This window comes from Nelusetta ayraudi, unplaced genomic scaffold (assembly GCF_046127955.1).
Source record: "Nelusetta ayraudi isolate G7.1 ecotype Tasmania unplaced genomic scaffold, CSIRO-AGI_Nayr_v1 ptg000084l, whole genome shotgun sequence".
NCBI classification, from domain to species: domain Eukaryota; kingdom Metazoa; phylum Chordata; class Actinopteri; order Tetraodontiformes; family Monacanthidae; genus Nelusetta; species Nelusetta ayraudi.
Genome location: NW_027466134.1, coordinates 635001 through 657500, shown reverse-complemented (window position 1 = coordinate 657500; position 22500 = coordinate 635001). Strand labels below are relative to the sequence as shown.

General features: G+C 46.0%; 1 protein-coding gene across 6 annotated transcripts in view; it reads right to left on the bottom strand.

The window, feature by feature from the left end:
- Positions 1 to 22500, bottom strand: part of kank4 (KN motif and ankyrin repeat domains 4) — a 69427-nt gene that overhangs the window by 28726 nt on the left and 18201 nt on the right. The window lies entirely within an intron of this gene.

Here is a 22500-nt window from a genome sequence, read left to right as displayed (position 1 = left end):
TCTTTGTGGTGCGCCGATCCCTCAGACTGACGACGCTAATAATCCTCTCAGCAAGAGGAGCGCCGCCTAAAATACTGAAGTTTCCAGACTCCAACGGTCTGCGCTTCTTGTCTTCTGCGTTTCTAAAAAATAGTCGTTTCTTAAAAACGAATGGAAGTAGCTCGCGAGTCACATTGTATGAAATGTAGGTCTTGAAGAGAGTCACACGTGGGTCTTTGTCCCATGTCTTGGGTGCTTCAAGCGTTTCTAAGGGGGCGCTATTGAGCAAATTTGTACAGTTTTATAATTCAATTAATTGAATAAAATTGACCTGCTTGCCAAATTGTTCTGATTTCGGCCATTTGTTTCCTTTAGATGACTGGTCGTCCTCATGCAATCATAACTCTGTGACCTTTAACTCAATAAAGCAGCGAGTTCTAGCCACAAGTTCTTCTTTGTTTGTTAGCTTGAGCTGTTACGATAGAGACACGCTTCAAGGCCAACGCACGTTTTCATGTCACACTCGAGTAAATCTGTGGGAACAGTGGTCCGGTTTGTTCTCCTCAGAAATAAGTGGCCAATGAGAGCCGGGAAACCGCCGAGTCCAACCCCAGCACAGGGCAGTCAGTCTCAGCCCAAGAAGATAACTGTAGATTACACAGCAACACCAGGGTGAGCCTGTGAGCTCTGTCACTTTACTTTACCTGCGACCAAAATAAATATTACATCTGTAATCTAAAGGTGCCTGCGGTTTGTTCCTGGGCTTCCAACTGAAGAACCAGGCCAAACAGGAGTACGTTCAGGGGGTCAGAATGAGGTGGGAAGACGCATTAACAAGAAACCTTCCAAGAATAATAGGGTCTTCACCCCTGCAGAAGACTGGCTCGTTCAAACCAATCTTTCCACCCCAAAAACACAGTCATTCAGCAGGAGGTACCAAGAATTTGCAAAATGCAACCCGGCACACTTTGGACTTGGAACGTGACATCGGAGCTCAGATATATATAGGGTGCATGAAATATTCAAGCTGATGCACAGCAGAGTCAGGGACTCTGAATCAAACCAGCGGGCGCTGATGTTTCAGGTCACAGGGTTGATCTTATTTAAGACTGGAGGGGGGGCGATGACACCGCCGCTGGAGCCGGGTTCGCCGCTAATCTCAAGTTTTTCACTCTCATAAATCGCGTGTAAGAACGCCGCAGGGGGGAAGAGAACACGGCGAGGCGACAAGACGCGAGGCGGAAAAAAAAGGCTGGAAACATGGGTGACGTGAGGATACGGAGAGAGGGGAAAAAAGTCCACCGCTCATCAGTATGTGGAATTCATCCTCACCGACATGACCAGAAATGAAACGCTGTGGCCTGTGTGGCCGCGAGAGCTCCGGTCGAGCGCTTGCTTTTGATCTTGCCGGGTATTTCAAAACCCATCGCAAAAGACAAGATTTGTCCTTTTTTTTTTTTTTCCCGAGGGGAGGGAAAAAAAAACAAATGGTCTTTAAAGCCCCCGCCCTCCCACCTTCAAACCCCAACGTCAAGGAATCAGCTCCGCGTCCTTTCATGCAGAGCGGCGGGCTGAGAGAGGGTGCCGCGCGGCCCAGAGGGGTTAAGCCCCCCCCTCCTCGCCCATCACATGAACCGTCTCCTGTCAGGAGGGATCACGTCCCACCTCGGAGCCCCGGGGACCTTTCCCAAGTCTCCCTTCCCCTCCCCCCCCCCACCCCCCACCCCCCTCTTTGCCTTTTACTACTGCAACAACACATCAGCGGCAGTGGGGTAAAACTAACCTGTCTCACGACGGTTCTAAACCCAGCTGGCTCACGTTCCTTGTTGAGTGGGTGCAACAACCCAACGCTTGGCGAATTCTACTTCGCAATGATAGGAAGAGCCGACATGGAAGGATCAAAAAGCGACGTCGCTATGAACGCTTGGCCGCCACAAGCCAGTTATCCCTGTGGTAACTTTTCTGACACCCCCTGCTGAAAACCTCGCTTTCAAGTTCTGTATTCATCGTGAAAATCAAAATCTAGCGAGCTTTTGCGACCGTCTGGCTCGGCTTTGTGTTGAGGGGGCGAGGGCGAGGGCTTACGGCAGCACGTGAGGGCAAAACAAATGTACGAAACCGATGCAGCGGATCATCGGGCCGACCTGACAATGGCTTAATGATTCCCATGACCGCATGACCCGCAGAGTGTTTTCGGGGGGGGAAAAAGAAGAACGTGTTACTGCCTTAGTCTTCCGTGTCAAGGAGGGGGAAGGGTGGCTGAGGGTCTTGTGACCAATAAAACGGGGAGGAAGAAATAATTGTCAGAGATCAGAGGTTCGTACTTCCTAATCTGGCTGTTTGCTCCGTGAGGCGGTCCTGATCTGGAGGGAGGATGAACCTCTCGCTGGCTGACCAGCTGATATCTGTTTTCGCGAACTAGCTTTGGCTGAGACCTGGCTCAGGGCTAAGTAGTAGAAGCAAGTCGGTGCTCCCAGTTCAGCTCGCTCCTCACGTCGGGCCGAAAACCTGTTTTGTAAACTAAAGTATCTTCTGAATTTCAATCAATGGAAAATACGAGCTGTTTTGAGTTTGATGAATTTGATGTTATAATCTAGAACCTTCTGCATCCTTCTGGTTCCCTGAATACATTGAAAGAAAATAGTCCCCTCTGTCTTCACACAGACTGGCAAGAACAAGTGTGGCGGTAAAGCTCGTCGTCGGTTTAGGGACTAAATGCAGAGACCTTGGTAGTCTGGAACCCTCAAAATCTTGTTGTTTTGGCATTATGCATGACTGAAATAGCACTTTAATTTTGTCAGCCCGACATTCCTGCATGCAAAGTGGCAAATGTATTGTTGTGCAGCAGCGGTCTCTGCACTCCGGCAGGGGAGGAAAAAAAAAAACACACAGTTAAAATGTTAAAATAACAACAGGCAGCGTCGCGCGAAGTCTGACACCCTGGGACTTTGTCAAGTGTGTTAGTTTGAATCCGCCTGGCGTTGGGGTGCAAGTGTGTGCAAGCCTTAAAAAAAAAAATAAATAAAAATGTTTTAACTGTTGCACTCAGCGGCTCATAAATACACAGTGCGGCACAACAGCTCGGGGGTCACATGCTGAGTGTTTTTTTTTTTTCCGAGCAGTTGGGGGTCACACGGCAGAGACTTGATTTGCATGCGGAGTGCAAACGCTACTAATGGTCGGATGCCAGCGAGCGCCTCAGTCATTATCACCTACCTTTTAATTTTTCAACTAACCTCAAATTGCATTACATTGTCAGATGTTAACCTCCACCGAAGGGGTTGCTATCGCCTGGTCGCAGTTGTTAAAAACAAAGGCAAAGACCTGCAGCCGCAAGGGTGAACGTTCCCCATGTGGGACTCATAAAGGACTATCTTATCTAATATCATGTGACATAATCTAGTAAGAGTTGGCTGCACAACTGTGTAAATACCCGGTGACGGATGGCGGTGTTTAAGCAAAACACTCATTAATAGTTTGAACGTGCAAGTTCAGTTGGAGACTCAATTGCTATTTATTACATCAACTGCCAGTTTTCAGGCTATGGAGTGCCCACTTCACTGTCTGCCCTTCCAGTTAGCCACCCTAAGTCATATCAATTACAGACACTTAACAAATTCTATTACGCCTTTAGACATTTTTTGTCTTTGCACTGTTTGTTACAGTTTTAGAACCCCGGGCTGCTGGAGACGTGTGCCAAGTGGTGCAGAAAGCAATTATCTGAAGCCGTCGTCTCCGCTATTTATACGTCTGAGTGGGTGTGAGTGTGATTCTTTTCGTTTGTTTGTTTTGTTTTTGGCCCAGGCTGACATTTTTCCACGTGAAAAAAAAAATGGAAAAGGTTTGGTTTTCCTCAAACAGGAGGGCGACGGACAATAAAGGGCGGAGGAGATATCAACTCGCGTGCGCTGCGTAAAAGGGTCGGCGCCTTCGCGTTGTGCCGAAGCCACAGACTGAGAGTTCAGCTCCTGATTCAATCATCACGTCATCACTGAGAGAGAGAGAAAGAATTGAGATAAAGAACTCATGATAGCGTTCCAGTGCTCGTAGCCATTAGAAGTGGAACACTATCATATCAATATTCCATATCTTCAGGCAGCTGCACTGCACTGAGCAGCCTTTGAGACGTCAATCTGATTTACTGCATTCATGCATTATCATCTTTCAATATCATTTTATCCACACCGATTTTCTCCTACAGTGTATGTATTGTATACATGAAAAAAAAACAGAGATGGGAAGTAACAAGTACAAATACTTTATTGATACTCATGATACTAATGTGCCTTGGAAAGTTTTCAGGTATCTGCGCTTCACTCGAGGATGTATTTGTCTGATGACCCGTTACTCTGTTCTTTTCTACTTAAATATCCGTGCTTTTACTTTGGCACAAAATGTGAATACTTTTACCACCTCTGCCATAAACGGCTGACTACAGTTGTGTCCACAGTTAGACATCAAGTCTCTTCTTCGGAAGAAGGAGATCCTATATCCAATCTCAACTCGCCCTGATGAATTAATTTGTTGCCATCACCCGTTTGGGTTTAGGCTGCTTCCTTCTCTCGGCCTGCATTGTACAAGAAAGGTACTTTTAGAAGCGCGTATCAGTCAGAGGGTGAGGTACACAACAGGAAATAAGGTTTTCTAGGTTGTGTGCCTAAGCATGGGGTAGTGATGGCCATCAGTTCCCATCAGGATAATGTGCTGCTGCAGTTGAGCAGTGAACTCACTTCTTCTTCATCAAAATCAATTGAGAGTGATTCTGGTGGAGAAGAAAGAATGAGAACTGGGAGGAAGCAAAAAAAAACCAAAAAAAAAACAGCTCTCGGCCACTAAAAGTGTTGACATCAGCTCGACGCGACATCAACTCATTTCAAGTTTGCGGCGTCTCTTGGGAAATAAGCACCGGGCAAAAGCTGGATGTTCAAGTGTAACGACAAATATTCAGCACTGATGTGATTTCCAAGATGGAGAAAAAGAGAAATTCAAGCTGTGACCAAGATTTTCCATGGTGTGCGTGTGTGTGTGTGTGTGCGTGCGTGTGTGTGTGTGTGTGCATGCGTGTGTGTGTGTGGTCTGGCCAGTGCCAACCGACATCCTGAGGAAGGCCAGTCGCTGATAAGGCCTTCAGGCAGGGAAAGCACTGTTTATACACAGAGGCAGATGCACAGTGAACCGACCACAGCGCACACCTCAGCGCTCAAGTGGAAGTGACCTGATCCGTGGTGTGCGCTGTGTGGGCGCGCGTGAGAAACAATGAGACAGGGGGATCTCAAAAGTGTGCAGAGGGGTGAGAAAAAGAATTCTTAAAGAGTCACGCAACACGTTTTCCTTTGTTTTGTCACACACGAAGAATAAATATATATATATATATATGTATATATATATATATATATATATATATATACATACTCACAGTAATATATGTGTGTGTGTGTGCAAGTACTGTATGTTTGTAGATGTATGTGTAGTGAGACATACAAACACACAATGCATCTGTACATCAATGCATCCACGGTATGATTTAACGGAATATTTTCTAAAAGGAACAAGAAATAAAAACACTAAATAAGACTTACGCAATAAAGTGGAACCAGGGTTCATGTGCAATTTCATCCATTTTCCGTCCCCACATTTATTGCATAAGGTGCCATACGTCTGCATCAATTACAGGGCAGGACTTTCCGACCAGAGTCTTGCCTCGTCCGTCCCCTTTGTCCTTCCCCATGTCTTGACTTGGGAAGGGAAACCAAAGTGTTCCATTTTAAAACTCTCGGGGAGCCTCCACAAATCTCACAAATGTTGTCACCCGACTCTCCATCGCTGGTTGCCATCTGCCCAAGTCAGTGTAGATTGGTATGAGTGAGCAGAGCACGGACGACTGTGCGAGCGCCAAATAGCCCAGAGGACCTATTACTGAAATCATCATATATCACCTGAGACACTTTTGTCAGCACGATGCTGGCTGATTGACAGTGCAGTTGCATACGTGCATAAATACATATATGCATGCACACTGTTACTTGTTGTTATATGTCAGGAACTGAGAAAAGGGCTTGTGCGTGACCGCGACCCTCCAATCACCCCGAGCTTCACCCGAGACCTTCCCGTGCTACTTGCTCTTATCACGGGGACGACGACGACTGCGTTGCATATGTATGCATATATAAAACGCGAGCGCCTCTGTCTGACACTGAAGGGTACCTTCGCCATCTGGGTAATGCATGACAGGCCGATGTACAACAAGCAGGTGAAGATGAAGGAACAGTGATTGGAATCTAAAACTTAAGAGCTTTAAAGGGGCTGCAGGTGATTTCCATCACTGACAGATTTTTAATACAAGACTGCGATGTGAATCGCAGTGTAGTGGAGGGGCAGAGCATCGCAGCACGCGCCCACACTCTCTGTTGATGTTGAGCACTTTCCGCTTTGTTTGCAAAGCCGGACTGTGCATATTAGCGCATGTGTATATTTTCCTTCCCTCCGCCCAGCTGCCTTAACCACCGTTGCAAATAGCTACACCCAACCGCCCCAATGGTGGACAAATGCGGCACAATTTGTGTCGGAGGCAGCAGGTCCGTCACTGATAGTGGTCCCCTTGGAAACACTATCTGCTAACAGGAGTCGACTGCCTGGTTTAGAGTTATATATCACCATCATTTTAGATAACGTGAAGCAGGTGTTAAGCCTGTTCACTCAACCTTTACAGCAGCATTATATATTTGAACAATAACTAAAGTCCCTTGCTCACAAGTGGGTGATTGTTGCTTTGCATCAAGGCTTGCTCGGCTGGGCTCTCAGGCGGAGGGGAGGGGGTAAATTGCGTATTGCCACTTTAATGTGTGCATTATATCGTATTTAATGCAATGTGAGAGCACTAATGTGCTGTCTTCCAAAAATAATGGCAAAGCCACAATCAAACTGCGGAGGCAGCGAGGGAGCTCAATGGGACGCAAAGGCCACTCGGGCAAAAAAGGAACAGAGGGATTCATGAAACGGACACAATGAGCTCATACAATAAAGACAGAGAGAGACGTACGAGCTAAATATGGCCATGTTCCCTCTGTCTGTGCCTCTCTGCAGCCTATTGCATTTTGCAATGCTTTCCCACATTGTTGCTTAATGTCACACCGTCACACATTTTCCTGTCACTGCAGAGACTCGGCGCGTCCCCAGACGAGTCACTTGAACCCCCAAACCTCACAAAACAACAACGATGTTTTATTCCACTGGCGACGGAGCAGCTCGTTTTGGAGGAACGGCAAGAGGGAGCTGCTTTCAAAAGTTTGCCTAAAAACAGCGTTGGTGCTTCTTCATCTTGTGCAAAATTGAAACAAGGGCTGAGCTCAGAGGGCAAAATACTTATATATATATATATATATATATATATATATATATATATACATATATATATATATATATATATATATATATATATATATATATATATATATATATATATATATATATACATATATATAGTGTAATTTGAGCCAATTAACCATAGAAGTTCAAAATCTATTCAACTCAAGGGCATGCATACCGCATTATGACATTCTGAACCATAGCTCATTTTGACATGATGAGTTTTAAATGAGTTTCAAGGGTGGGGAGAAGGAACTTCATCATTAGTTGGAGTTACTGTCTGTCTCCTTTGATAACTGTGTTCATCACAAGCGCCACAGTCAAAAAAGAAAAGGACCCAGGGATTCAAGGCGGGGAATAGATAGAGACAATAAATGAAGGAAAGCAGAGACAATGTAAGGGCGGGTCAAGTATGACACAGCAATAACTTTTTTTTTTTTTTGCTTTTGAGGTTTTGGTCCGCTCTCTCCCACAGACAGCCTCTTCCTGTCGGGGTTCAACTCTGCTGACCTGCGGGGGCGGGAGATTGCAGGCTGGCCTCTAATATGGCTAATAACCAGCGCGGCCAAGAAAACCGCAGCTAAAAAACATTGCGGCTGTGGAACAAAAGGGAGGGCTGGTATTTACGGCTCGCTTGTTTTTACCCATGCTTCGCGGCCTTCGCAGAAACTCGGCCAGGACATATTTCTCCCATTGCTGACCATGTTTACTGCAGGTCATGGACCTGCTGGGAAGTCGCTGGGAGTTGAACAGACAGCAGACTGGACAGACAATTGTTCTTGTCCAACGGGAGACATGGACAGTGAACCCGTGTACAGGGTACTTAAAGGACATGTCAAAGGCTACGGTTGGACGGCCTGGACCGGTTAGAAAGGGTGACGCATAGAATTCAACCTGACTCAGTTGATTGAATGCTGGCTGTGGATCCTTAAGTGTGCAAGAAAATATTCCTGCATAGATTGCGGCCAGTTTACGCTGAAATGTCTGGCAAAAATAAATAACTGCCCGGACATCATTTTGAGGAAAAGCATCCAGTTTTCTGATCCCTGCTCAGGTTTCCGTGGCACACTGTAAATTTTTAAACATCCGTCTCTCAACACAAGCAATTTGTTGAGTCTAGCGGGAGGCTAGGCGGGGTCGCGACCCCGTCAAAGCATCCTCCCAGGAATCTCTCCTGCCGTCGGTGAAAATGAGACGGGAGGCCGACGCGTCCGAGGCGCCCCGGAGGTGCTGCCGACGCTGCAGGGGTGAAATCTGTTCCGCCGCTAGGATAGCGTGTTTTATACGTGGCACAATGCGGAGGGGCACGAGAGGGATCAGACGAGAGGAATCTGACCCGAGGCTTCATTACGGGGAGATAACAACGGCTTTGACATCACTGAGGCAAAACCAGATCCGAGCGCAGCTCCCCCCTCTGGACCACTGAGAGAGTCTCACACAAAGCAGAACCTTCTTTATCAGGCCTGGGGGAGCCTTTTACATGAACGTAATGTTTTTCCAAAGATACCCCACACATAAATCATTATGATTTCAACAAAATGTCGGGGTGGGGGGTGGGGGGGACGACAAGGGCCATATGTTGGGATTTGCATAATCACTGATAACTAGCGCGATGGTTTTCTTTGAATAAACAAAACCTCGTTTTGTGGGGGAATTCGTCTTTGCTGTGAATGCATTTGCATGCGAAGAAAGAACATGTGCGTATTATTATACTCCTACTCAGTGTGTTTATTGTCCGGAGGAGAGCAGAGGAGAGGCTTTTCAGGAAAGGAAAAATCTACATAAAAGGAGAAGGACCGACAGAAAGAGACAAAGGAAGAAAGAATAATAATAAAAAAAAAAAAACAGTTTGGCTTCCAGGCCTTTTTTTTTCCCGTGTGTCTAACCTGCTCTGTTATCTTACCCGACACGTGCATTGCACCCTGTCTTGGAGAGTTAGGCGTAACTAATCCAGAAGATGAAGTGTTACCGAAGGGGAGATGATTTTATGGCATCCGAGAACAAAAGCAGCCTGAAGCAAGCCAAGGAGTAGTCTGAGACGAACTTTTCATCATCATCATCATCATCATCATCATCATCATCATCATCATCATCGTCATCATCGTCACCATCGTCACCATCGTCACCATCGTCACCATCACCATCATCATCATCATCATCATCATCACCAGTTTACCGTGCGTGTGTCTGTTTGTACTTGCACTTGCCACCTCTCTTTTCCTCTTAATTTATAACAGCAGGGTGAAGTAAAGGCGGCTGGTGAAGCATTTAGCACAGCTCCAACGTTCGTGCACACCAAAGGGGTACCGGTAGTTTCTCCGAGGTTCCCAAGCTGAAATCAGGATTTTAATTACTCCCAAACACCGGTTTTGCCTTGTTGGGGTCCACCCTATCTAAAATGACGGGTGTACTTAAACCATCCCTTTTCATTAGATACAATGCTCCATTGCTTGTCAATGCAATCAGCCAATCATTTGGCAGCAACTCAATGCATTTTGGCATGTGGGCAGGATTACTGGTGGAATTGGCCACAAATCGAGTCTAAAAAAAAACATCAATCTTCCTGCTGGGTCCTGCTGAGTCCTGCTGAGTCCTGGTTTAAACACCCCCCCCCCCTTTGAGTGCTCACGGTCTCTTGCCCAAACAAACCACCTTGCCGTCGACGTTAAAATGAAGTACCTGCATCTGGAAGGGAGTTGGGTGCGCGAGGAAGGCAGTGAAAAGTGCTTAGAGTTGCAAGATTTAAAAAAAACTTGCTGCTTTAATTAAAAAGATGGAAGAGGAAGACGGAGTGGGCGGCCACGGAACGCTCTCGTCCAAGAAATAACAGAATATTTGTCCAAAAGCTCCTTTGAAATTCTTTGAAAAAAAAAAAAAAAGTGCACCAGGCTGACCCCTCAAGCAAATTATTTATCTCAGGCTTGCAGCGAGAGGAGAAAAATTGTAATCCCATTTGTCGGAGTAACTCCGAGCCGTGTGCCGCGCGCGCAGTCAATAATCGACGTGGCCTCTTCGTGGCCTCGCCTCCTCGCCAACCCTCTCCAGGTCGCGTTTTCATTTCCCCCTCCTCGCTTTACTCTGCCTTTTCATCAGCTCGCTGCTGTTTTCTATCTTCTCACAATGTTCTTTATGCTTTGTCTGCTCGTGTTTCCCCGTCAGCCCCTCTCCTTGCCGCGGTCAAAGACGTGCTGGAGGGTGGGACGGAAAAGTTTTGAAGCTCCACGCTCAGTGGCTTCCTCAAAACCAACGCAGATCAATGAGACTCTTCCCATTGACCACAAAATAAAGATAATTGTATTCACTTTCATTTCTGGAAAATGTATTTAAATTGCAGTGACTTTGTGGTATTATTAATAAATTATTAATAATTACAGTTTTAATTTTGTCTGACCATTTGTTTTTTTTGTTGCTTTGCCTGGTTTTTCTCATGTAACTTTGATACTGATTTGGTTCTCCAGTCAAGGTTGGAATTGAACCACCACCACCAGTTGAATTGTCTCTCTCTGGATTGTAGTCGTGAGCGATTCCGAACTTACAGTAATATAAAAATGTTTGCCTGTTGTCAAGATGGTGTCTGTTGTATGGCTTTTAATTGTAACCAATTACTTTTGCAAAGTAATTTTCCTAACACTGGACAAAAGACAACTCGCACTGTATCGCAGCACGCTGCTGGAACCCAGGAGCACAGACGAGGGGATCCTTGAACACCTCCAACATGCTCCTTTCCCTTTTCAATGCATCCCAAAATATCTTAAACCCCAGATCTATTGGCAGGGGGGGTGGGGGGGGGTCTACTCAGCCCTGCTCAGCCCTGCTCGACTCGACTCACCTCATTCTGCCTCATAGTGTTTGTGTGAAGCCATTTGCCTTGGCAATGAGCATGTGTGTGAGCTGAGACACAGCACATAAGTGGAAATTGTAACTGGGAATTGTAATTGTCTTAATCACATCTTAAAGACGCACACACACACACACACACACACACACACACACACACACACACACACACACACACACACACACACACACACACAGCGATAAAGATAGCGAGGTAGCTAGACAGCATTAATGCCCTTAATGTGGAAAACTCCAAGACTTCCAAGTTTTCTGATGCCAAAGTAAATGTTTCACTGTAGGAGAACAGGGGCTGACGGCACAGCCAGCCACACTGCTCTTGAGCTCTTGCTGAGCAATTTTTTATTTTTGTAAAAGGTGATCGTTCTCAAAATTAATCACTTCTCGGTTCCTTAATAAGATTGGCAATGTATGCATAAACATGCCTTGTAAGCTTTGTGCAGAGTAAAACAAGACACAGAGTAACACACAGAGTAATGCGCCCATGGTGAAACCTCAGGTGACCTGAGGTACCAGGCCGAGAGAGGATGCAGCATCTCCCTACCAAGCATCTCTACCTCGGACCGGCCTGCATCTGGGAACAAAGGCAGCAGCGACATCCAAGGAGGCTGAGACTTCGGGAGCTGATAGCACTTGTTGATGTTGGGCTCGACTCAGAGCTCTGTGTTCTGAATTAATATGTTCTCTGAGGACACATTGAAATCAGCATCATTCTCCCAAGATTCTTCATTCATTTATTGTATTTTCTTTTCACCCCAACCGGTCAAAACAGATGACTGCCCTCTGGATTCCAGATCTGCGCTTGATCTCCTCCCACCGGAGAGGTTTTCCTGGCAACTGTTGCACCGTTCTTGCTCCGGAGGACTCAGTTGGTTTTCTTTTGATTGTGCAAGATTGTGCTTCGAGATGCCTTCGGATGTGGATTCAGTGCTGTACAAATAAAAATGGTATGATAAAGGAGTCAGACTACGGCCAGTCTGTTGTGGCAGTCATAAACGTGCCGCATTTTCGCTTCTTAACTTGGTTAAAACGGGCGATGCTGGATAAAGGTTGAGGGCTTACAGCGCACTGACGAGAGCCAACCCTTGTTATCATAAATATGGTTCATGTCACTGTTTTAAGTGTTGTTTCTTATAATATTATGTTTGATAAGATAAAATGTGTGACTAAGCTACGTATGTTTTGCAACAAGAAGTGAGGCCATGAGCGTTACAATGACAAAATGTGTTTATCAAGCTAGAAGGAAAGAGGGAAAAAAATGATTTATTCAGTGCATTATTCAGAGTTATGCTCAGGAAATAATCAACAGCCATCCGACCTGCAGCTGATTAACCTGACTCACCGTCAGCTTGGATAAACACTGTCCGGTCGCAAGTCAGAGGCTAGCTAATCAAGCTAATCAAGCTTTAGCTAACCTTGCAGCTCAGTTGGAGAGGAAGCAACCACTTGTTGGACCACAAAATCACAAGATGCACATTTCATGTTGAGGCGGAACTGCCCAGTCTCACGTCGTGAGCATGAGACTTCAGTCGTGTCTGGCCCTCGCATTTCACGATCTTAGTTTTAATGGGTTCCGCAGACATGGCAGGAAACGCCTGGTTAGCCCATGGTCAATCGGAATTTTTTTTCAAAATCACTCTGGGTATCGATGGGCATCGGTTAATCTTCCCGTCCCTACCCCGCGCACTCAATTTACACGCCGCCGGCCAACGTGAGAGCCCAGGATGTCAGTTCCCACCTCGGACTGAAACTCCAATGCTCACTGCTAAACGACCCGACAGACGAAAGCTCAGAATTTCTTCCACTTTCTGCTCCTTTAAAAAGGTTACTGAATGTTTCCGTTCACAGCTTGTTTGTCGGGCTGCAGACTCGGAAGGGAAAGTTTCCTCTGAATAATCTCGTCCAGCGACATGAGTCCACGCATCTATCGCCACTTGCACATTTGTGGGGGGGCGACGCTTCAAGTGCCATTTCTTTCCTCCGCCACCTTGTTAACCGACTCACACTTTGTTTTTTTTTGTTTTTGTTTTTATCATCAGCTTGTTTCCGCTCTACCCGGGAGCTAAATCAAAGGCTGAAAATAAAGCGTCTCTGCATGTGTCATCTAGCATGAAATATGATAATTTGTGTAAGTGTAACATTTTCTCGGAGGGGGAAATTGATTTTCCACTCGGTTGCCGCTGTGGCGTAATCCATCATTTCTTTTTTGGTTACTTCCAGAACGGAGAGGAGGGAACGTGCTTGGTAGGAGGAGTGAAGCTGCACCTGTTCTTTTAAGTCCTTTAGGGCTGCTGAGAGACCCAAAGTTGTGTTTCCCCGCAATATATGAACCAGAGACCGTATGAAGTCATCTGTTTTTTGTTTTTGTTGGCTGCAATATTTCTGCCACACAGACTAAGATGAATCGAGGAGGAGGAGGAGAACTGTTGTGAGATGACAGCACTGTTAATTAATGCAGCGGAGTGCAGGTGTTATATACTGAGCCTGGAGCAAATACTTTGCCGACGGCAGGGTGATTAACTCGAAGTTCTCATATCAAAGAGATTAAGGGGTTTCGTTTTTTTGTTTTGTTTTTTAAATCAGAAAATCTAATGCAATACCAAACTGTTTATTTTCTTTGTAACAGATTTAATATGATGTGCATGTGAATTCAAAGTGCAATGAGAAACTCTCTCTACATATATTCTCTGTACTGAAAACACACTGAACAGTGAGGGCAAAACGATGTACTGAGGTAAAATAATCTCCCTCTAAAACAACATGCAGTGTTATATTGAACTACACAACGGCGCCACTTCGCAAGCAACAACTATTATGATAAGTTAGTGACTTACTTGTATCTTTTAAAGGCTTTCAAACACAAAAGTTACAAACATGGCTTTCCTAATTTTTCTTCCTAAGATTTGTGTACAAATTTGGGAGTAAAAGCTGTAAGCAAGTATTTGCACTTTGTTACTTCCCACATCTGAAAATAAATACACAGATAACTGGTATGGCACCGCCACAGAATACAGAACAGAATAGAATGTGCTGCTGACTGACGCCCTCAACCTAGACGTGTGTTTCACGGCGTCTTTAGGGCTCCACAAATCCCCGCTGTGCTGTTACTGCATGACGGCGCACTCCCAGCGGAGGCTGTAGGCACAGTGTGCTTCAACGCAGGCAAGGATGGTAAACGGCGCAGTTCCTCGTTGCAAATGACATCAGACTGACAAATGCCAGGAGGCGAGCGGCAGCACCCCATAATACCATAAATTATGCAGCACCTTGGGATTCATTAATCTCCCTCGCATGCCCTCGCACTAATCACAGTCTCGTCGAAATAATTTAAGGCTGCATAAACAACTGAAAACTGGCTGGACCCTGACGAGCCTCCCAGGGTCGGCTCATTATGGCAACGAGCTTGAATTAATGCCGCAGAAACAGACCAAACCCAGGACACACGGCCTCCTCAAGATGCAAGCGCACCTGTGAGCATCCAGATTAATGCCGTGGAATCAAATGATTAGTGACAGAATAATCTAGACTAATCCACCTGTTCCCGTTGTGTATCTCATTACCTTCCCGTCCTGCCTCAGGTACTTAGTGTCATGCCGACTGAATCATATTTACTACCAGGCATGATGATGTGTTTAACCACCTGAAGCAGTGCTGGTGTGTCCCACTGAAGGAACCACTAAATTAAGATCAGCTTTCCCAAAGCTCACCCTGTTTTTGTGATTGGGGACATCCCTCCGTTTTTGTTTGTGGTTTTCTAGATTGGCTTTTGGATGATTTTGTAAAAAACAAAATAACTCAGTTGATAGTAGTCGTACTTTTAAGGGCTTTGTTTTTCTCGTCGTCGTTCTTTTCTAGTTTTTTTTGGCGCAACCTCACCAACTTCAACGGTGGATAGACAGTCGTGAAAATAGGTGCCGACAACAACAGCAGCACCAGCATGGACAACGAGTTTATTGATTCTGATCGATTACCTTCAGAACCCTTTGAGTTTGGTTCAAAACTGCGTCATCAATTACACAAGGATCCAACACAAATCGTCAACACAACGTAAAACCAATGCTTGGCCAGTACTTCAGTACTTCAGTAAACCTCTTGCTTTTCAACTTCTCATACACTCACCGGCTCCTTTATTGGGTATAGTATTCATCTGCACGCTAATAGCTAAGCAGCCAATCAGCCAATCATGCGGCAGCAGCTCCACGTGGCGGCGATGACTTGCTGAAGAAGAATAAAGGGGGGATTGAAGTGACTCTGAACGTGGTGACGGTGGTTTTTGGTCACAGACGGGCTCGTCTTGAGTATTTCACAAACCACCAAACAATCCAGACAATGATCCCAAAACAGAGAACATGCCCAGCGAGCCAGAGGTCCGGGGAGAAAAGGGCTGAACTGGCCTCTCGTCGTGTTCCAGTCCGGCCAAATAGCGAAATGGGATGAAAAACAAGGCATGTGCTCTGACTGGTGAAAGCTCTCAGCCCTCTTCCACTGCAGTCCAGCGCTGCCTCGCAGCCTCGCAGCCTCCTTCCTTTCTCCTCCTCTCTGTTTTCTCCTGCATTGTTTGTTATCGCGGCTCCTCGTCTCTCCTTTTGTCGCTGCCCGGTGCTGAGTGCCATCCAGACGGCTCACTTCATTCTTCTTTTTTTTTTTTTTTTAATGATTATTTTCTTTCAAACTCATTTACAGCCTCTCCGGCTTTTTTTTTTTTTTTATCCCCACAGGATTTTGTGATCCAGTCTTGCCGCATACACACACCCGCAATTATTTGTGTACTCTGCGGCTTTCGCCGCGCCAATTTATCCCGCGAGCAAGGCGAAGGAGGGAAGACGATATTGATCCGGGTGGCTGTAAGAGTTCCGTCAAACTGAGCCCCCCCCCCCCACCACCACCACCCCCACCCCCCCCCACACCCGCGCAGGGGTTCCGAGCTGTTGAGTTTTGAATTGATTGATACAAAAAAAAAAAAAAAAAAGTTTTGCTGCTTGTTTAGTTTGAAAGTAGCTATTAAGGGCAAAACATGGGGATTATTCCATAATGGGATTCATGTCTAATTTCATGCAGGACTCTAATTTTAGGTTCACTAGAGGTCAGGCCTTTCAGCATTAAGTCCCAGAAAATCCATGCATGCGTGATCCCTGGGCGAGATCGTGTGTGTGTGTGGACTCCACGCTGACGGAGACGCGGACTGCCAGTCATTAATTCCAAGGGCGGCTTTTATTCCACGCGCCAGCCGCAGAGACAAACAGATAGCCGGACCGGTGGGGGGGGGGCGCGGGGGCGTATTCCCAAAGCAAGGAGGGAGATATCAAATGAAATCCGTCTCCTGCTCCCTTTTCTTCGCCTTGCCTCTCCTCAAGGAGAATTAAAAGATGAAGGGAAGGGGATTATCAAGGTCACCTTGCTCCTGTCTTTTTTCCCCCTCGTCGCCAACACGCACGCACACACACACACACACACACACACACACACACACCCACACACACACGTGCAAACAACAGGCAAATACTCTCAAGAGGGCGGAAGATAGACATCGCGACTGCTGGTGACGAGGTGTGTGTGTGTGTGTGTGTGTGTGTGTGGGTGGGGGGTGGGGGGGGTTCCTGGCTGCGACTAATCTCTGGGTTTGCGCTGACAAGCTCCATGAGGACGCTGCCGTGCGCCGGCATATAAATGATCCGTAATGCCTGTCGCGTGAGCGCGCCGCTGCACCTTTGGCGAGGGAACAGCGAGGACGCGCTGTTCTCACGTTGCCATGCGGTGGGCGCGGGAGATCGGCCCGTCATTAATGGCAATTTGTACATTTGCAAATTACAATTAAGGAGCATAGCGAGGACTTGACTAATAGATCAATTAGCCGATGAGCGCTAACGGTGGCGCCCAGCTGCATCGTGATTTGTTCTGTGCAAACACACACACACAAAAAAAAAAAAAATCTCAATTTGATATTAATTAATTCCGTAGGTACATCAAGACTGTGTTGAGGATTAAAGGGTGTATTTGATTAAAATTTTCATTTTTCACTGCAGCCTTTGCATGGTCCTTGAATGATTCAGAAAACTTCAATTCAGCATTTTTCGCCCTCTGTTTAGAGCTTTGTTGCAACCAGCCACTTGTTTGATGGGGGATGAAAACTAAGTAAGAGGACAGCACATGTAATGCGCGTGGCAGGTGAGGGTAGAGAAGCAACACCTGGCCATGGTGCTGTCACCACCCTGGGGAGGGAGGTGTCAGTGAAGTATGGTTTCCTTCCCCTTTGTGACATCACAGACGGCTCATTTTCAGATCACTGGCAAAAGTTAGAACTTCACATTCGATTCCATTCCGGGCAGAAACACTAAACACCCTCCCAGTGCAACGGTGGAAAACATTGTTAGAAATGTCATATCCGCGTCCCTAAACTGCCCTGCGCGCTTCGGCGCCTCCTACCCTCAGCGACACTCAGCCATCCATCATCGGCCGCGCTGCAGCGGGAACCACAGGCGGAGAGGAAAAGACTCTGCACAGCTTCACTCTGATTCCAAAGACACCCAAATTACCAACGACTTGAAATAGGCTTGAACGTCTCTCTGGTGACATGACATGGGTGTGTTTAGTATCACTGTGCGGGACAATGACAATTATGAGATCTCTCTCTCTCTCTCTCTCTCTCTCTCTCTCTCTCTCTCTCTCTCTCTCTCTCTCTCTCACAGTCTTGTTGACAGCAGGACAATGTGATAACATGAAGCAGGAAAGGTCTGAGTGAGTTCTGCATGTGACGCAAGAGGTAGAGTCATTCGTGCTATCACTGCAATATTAAACAACACCACAAGGCGGCGTCTGCCTTTGTTTAGACACTGTTGAGATCACGATGCAAAAGTTGTTTCCGTGACAAAAAAGGCAACGAACAAACAAGTACATTGCTGTTCTCGGCTACCAGGTTGTGTTTCGGATATCAGATATTCTTTTTTTGGTGGCCGGTTGCAAAAGATGTGTGTTGGAACTACGACCAAAAAGTAAACAAAAGGAGCAGGGAGACGGGACAGACAGACGGGACGGACTGCTTGTTCCAGACTTAGATTCAGCCGTATATCTCAGGGCTGCAGCGCTGTGGCTCTTCTGCAAAAGCCCAAGATGGAAGGCGGCAAGGCTGACAAAGTAAAGATGGGAACCTCAATGATGTCTATCATGTGGGCACCCTCTACTTTATTGTAACTTTAAAGCTGAAAAATTCCTAAAATAAAATTTATAAAAAAAATGCTCTACGCCCCTTTAAAAGTCGTAGATATGCGCTGCCTGTGTTTTTCCAAAGACTCTGGGAAAAGATTGGAGAATAGGTCGACGCAGACCTCGAGGCAAACTGAAGAAACTCTTTTGTTTGCTTCCATATTTAGCCGTGCTTTGAGCTTAAGTTGGTACAAGACTGCAAGAATGGAAAACTGAAAGAGGCCGCAGTCAGTCCGGGACACGGCCACCGCGTCAGTCGACATTCACATACAATGGCAGCAAGAAAATTCTATTAGGAATAGCACAACGTGCTTTGACCTGAAGGGAGCTTATTTAAAATATGGACTTTGTTTGTGAGAACAGAGAAGAGGAAAAATATAAGAAATAATGAAGAAGAAGAAGAAGAAGAGCTGGCTCAACAAAAAAGTGGAAGGAACGCCGCTGCAGCTTTGAGGCAATCCTGGGGGTTTCTAAAAGATGTAGATGCGGCAAAAATAAATAAATAAATAAATAAATTGGCTGTGGAAAAAAAAGAACCTGTTACAAATTGATATTCCTGCTCGCAAGCAAACACAGAGCTAATTAAGACACAGTGTGCCCACTTTGGGGCTCCCGAATTGTGCGAGAGAAAGAGATTCTATTTTATTTTTACTATTGAAATTGCCGTCCTGGCTGCCAAGTCGTGTGGCTCTGCAGGAAGAGGCAGGAGCAGAAGGCGTTCAGATAAGAAGAGAACGGGCCACGGTCTGTGAGAGCCTGGCCATGTTGATACAACAGTCTGTGCTGGATTAGAGCTCATGTCTGTCTGTCTGTCTGTCTGTCTGTCTGTCTGTCTATTTTGTGTCAAAATAAGCTCAAGAAATCAACAACTTCGATTGCATTCTTTATCAGGTCTGTCAAAGCCATACCAATCAGCAGCCTTTAAAGACAGTAAAGGGGAAGCTACGGCACCGCCAGCTAGCCAGTGATGCTAGCTGATGCTAGCTGATTGGACTGCCTTGAATGTGACAGATGGAGGGTTCATCCAGTCAGCCTCCAAGTTTTTCAAGGCGCCTCCTTTGTTCCGTTTCCCACCCAGAGTGTCACGGGAAATAAACCTCCATTGATTTGATGAACATTTGGTCTGGCGTGTCAGGTTGATAGCCTAATTATAGCGGGCAATCAAAAATTAATTCATACTTATCCAATTGCAACTCCAGCTCCCTCTATCCTCTGGTCTCGGAACAAAGAGAACAACGCTGTGGTAATTTCCAGTTCAAGGTAGAATAAATGTGGGGAAGCCAGCATTTTATTTATTTATGTATTTTATTTATTTATTAAGTGAGCACCTGGACAACCCACAAAAGCTGCTCTGTGTGTTGAAGAGTGGACGAGGAGGATCAGAGGCTTCAGGGGAGGGGAAACACAAATGGAAGCTGAGCCTGTGTCCGTCTCTTAGTTAACCTGAGCCTTGATCCCGGTGGCACACTTTCTTAAAACCAACCTCTTCCTTTTTTCACCGTGCACTCCTCCTCCCCCCATCTCTTCCTCCTCCTTCCTCCTCCTTCACCTCCACCACTGCTCACCACTGTTGCCACAGCGTCATCACAGCTTCAAGGTCCTTCTATTTTCACTCCCCTTTCTCGCTTGACTGCTAACCTTTTAAAAAAAAAAATAAAAAAGGCACCGATCGGACAGGCAACCCACGGAGGCTAACAGACACTTTTAGCATTAAGACTGCGCAAGCTGGGTCGGAAACAAGATCAGCTCCTCTCAGCTGAGAGGGCTGGACAGCGCTGAGGACCTTCACTTCAGACCAGATGAGGCGAAGCGGACAGATCACAGAGCGTGAGTGGCAGCAATAAGAAGAGGATTTAAATAAACGAGAGGACGACAACTTTAAACGCCGCCACTTGCGATTACAACCCAAAATAGCTGGAAGCTCCGAGAGACCAAAAATGAAATTTTAATCAAGCTGCACAGCGAGGGATTGATTGTTCAAAGTGCCTATCGCAGTTCCCCCACAGATTAATTATTTCTGAGCAAGCACGCGGACAGTCATAGGCGTTTAATTGGCAATTATTATGTGGAATAAAATAATAGAGCGGACAAATTTGAAACATAGTTAGCGTTTCAATTGCTAAATAAAGATCTCATTATGGCGAGGTGGCCAGGTGGTGAACGCTGCGAATGAGACGAGCGCACTCGTGCTGATGACTGTGACATTTCATCGTTGCCAGTCAACGAAAACCATTTGCTGTTGGCATTCGATGGGTGCCAAAATGAAGACAACATTTTCAGTGCCAAACAGAGAGCTATTAAAGAGTTTGCATGTTAATCGAAATGTTGAGTTTTCTTATGCTTTCATTTTTAAAAAAAAATTGTTATCATGCTTATTTTCTCTCTGCAACGCTTTAAATGCTGCTGTAATTAGGCCAATTTCCCCAGTGGGGGATTAATGAAGTGTTCATTTTCTTAGTCTTAAAAACAAGTCAAGCACAAATCAAAAAATGTGACTTGCAAACAATAGTTTTTTGTTTTGTTTTTTAAACAAAGAAAAAGCACCTTCTTAGTAATACCGATTCTGGAGTTGAAGAAATTCTCCTTCAGTCTCAAGAGTTGAGATCAACTCACAGTTAACATAAAACAATCAAAAGAGAAAAGGGATATTTTAACTCAAAAAAGCAAAATACCGAGGCAATAGAGGTAACAACAAACTAGCACTGCGATTGCTGGGTCAAGCAAAGCTTGGCCACTGCATGGGATGATGGATATATATTTTCTCCTCAATATTCTCATCTTGACGGCAGAATAAGGGGCCATCCATTCGGGACCCCTCCGCCAGCTCTGCTTCCAGAGCCGCTCTCCTCATGAACTCGGCATCGGGCTCGTGACCTTCCAGTCGCCCACGTCAAAAGGAAATTAGCATCCTCCTCTAAACGCTGCAATCAGAAAGTCAAATTGTGATTCATTCCCTCGTGAATAATGGCACCCTGGCTCAATTATCCATCCGAACACATCCATAAATTTACAGCGCGATCATTAGGGTGGGACGATCCGGACGTATTTATAGCGCAGGCTACGTCCGATTACCGTGCGAGAGTTTCACCTGGGGGTTGTGCCCTTTACATCAAGCGTTTCCCCCTTTCAAGAGGCCGGTGTTAGAAAACCATCTGTCTCTCATACTGTGAATGATGCGGGCCAAAAAGTCAAAAAAAAGTTTCATCCGCCTGACTCGTCGTACGAAGCACTGAGTAACATTAGAGGTTCGTAGCAGATGGCCACATACAGATGGCTTAAGATGAACCCAGTCCGCGTGTCAGGCCAGTGTGACCATGGCGACAAATAGAAAAAGCGAAGCCAACCCGTCTGGTGGAACGTTAGAGAAATTAAATGTTAAATTCTCTGATGTGTTCTGCCCTTAACAATGTCCTTGATGGGGGAGAGAATGGCGGTGGAATCCGTGTAAAACACGTCGGCCATGTGCATCAGTTCCGGACTCTATAATGTTCTCTCGGAATTGATTTCTGTTCCTGTTGCCTGCCGGGGATAAAATGTCACCAGTTGACTGTCTCGTGAAAAATGCGGCGTGTGGAAAGACGGAGGGAAAAAGGCGTACAAACAGAGGCGACAAAGTTAACGAGGTGGGACGTAAGTGACCTTGATAGCCGCAATACATGCGCGACTGTTGTGTGAAAGGGAGGATCTTTCCGGCGACCGGCATAAACACTCGGCTATTTTCTCGCTTTCCACTATTTTATGTAACAACCAAGGGACAAAAATAGAGTCAAAACTGACAAGCCCGTTGTCGTCGCCACAATGGGAGTAGCAGGTGTTGCTAAGAAATTTGCATTGGTGGCATTCTCACAATAAAAGGTTATCATAGAAACAGCAGTGACTTTGCAAAGCGTTTGCTGCTGTAACACAGTGGTGCAAAGCAGCTAGCCACCCTGCTAATTGACACTGGCCCTTTGCACTAAGAGGAATCCCCGAGGCAGTTAAAGAACTCTGACTAATCGAATTGACTTGCAGAGTGTTCACACTCTGCAAATGTTCCACGAAAACAATGATGCGTGCCGCGTTATTATTAACCTGTCCGGTGGATGCACATGCCAACATGAG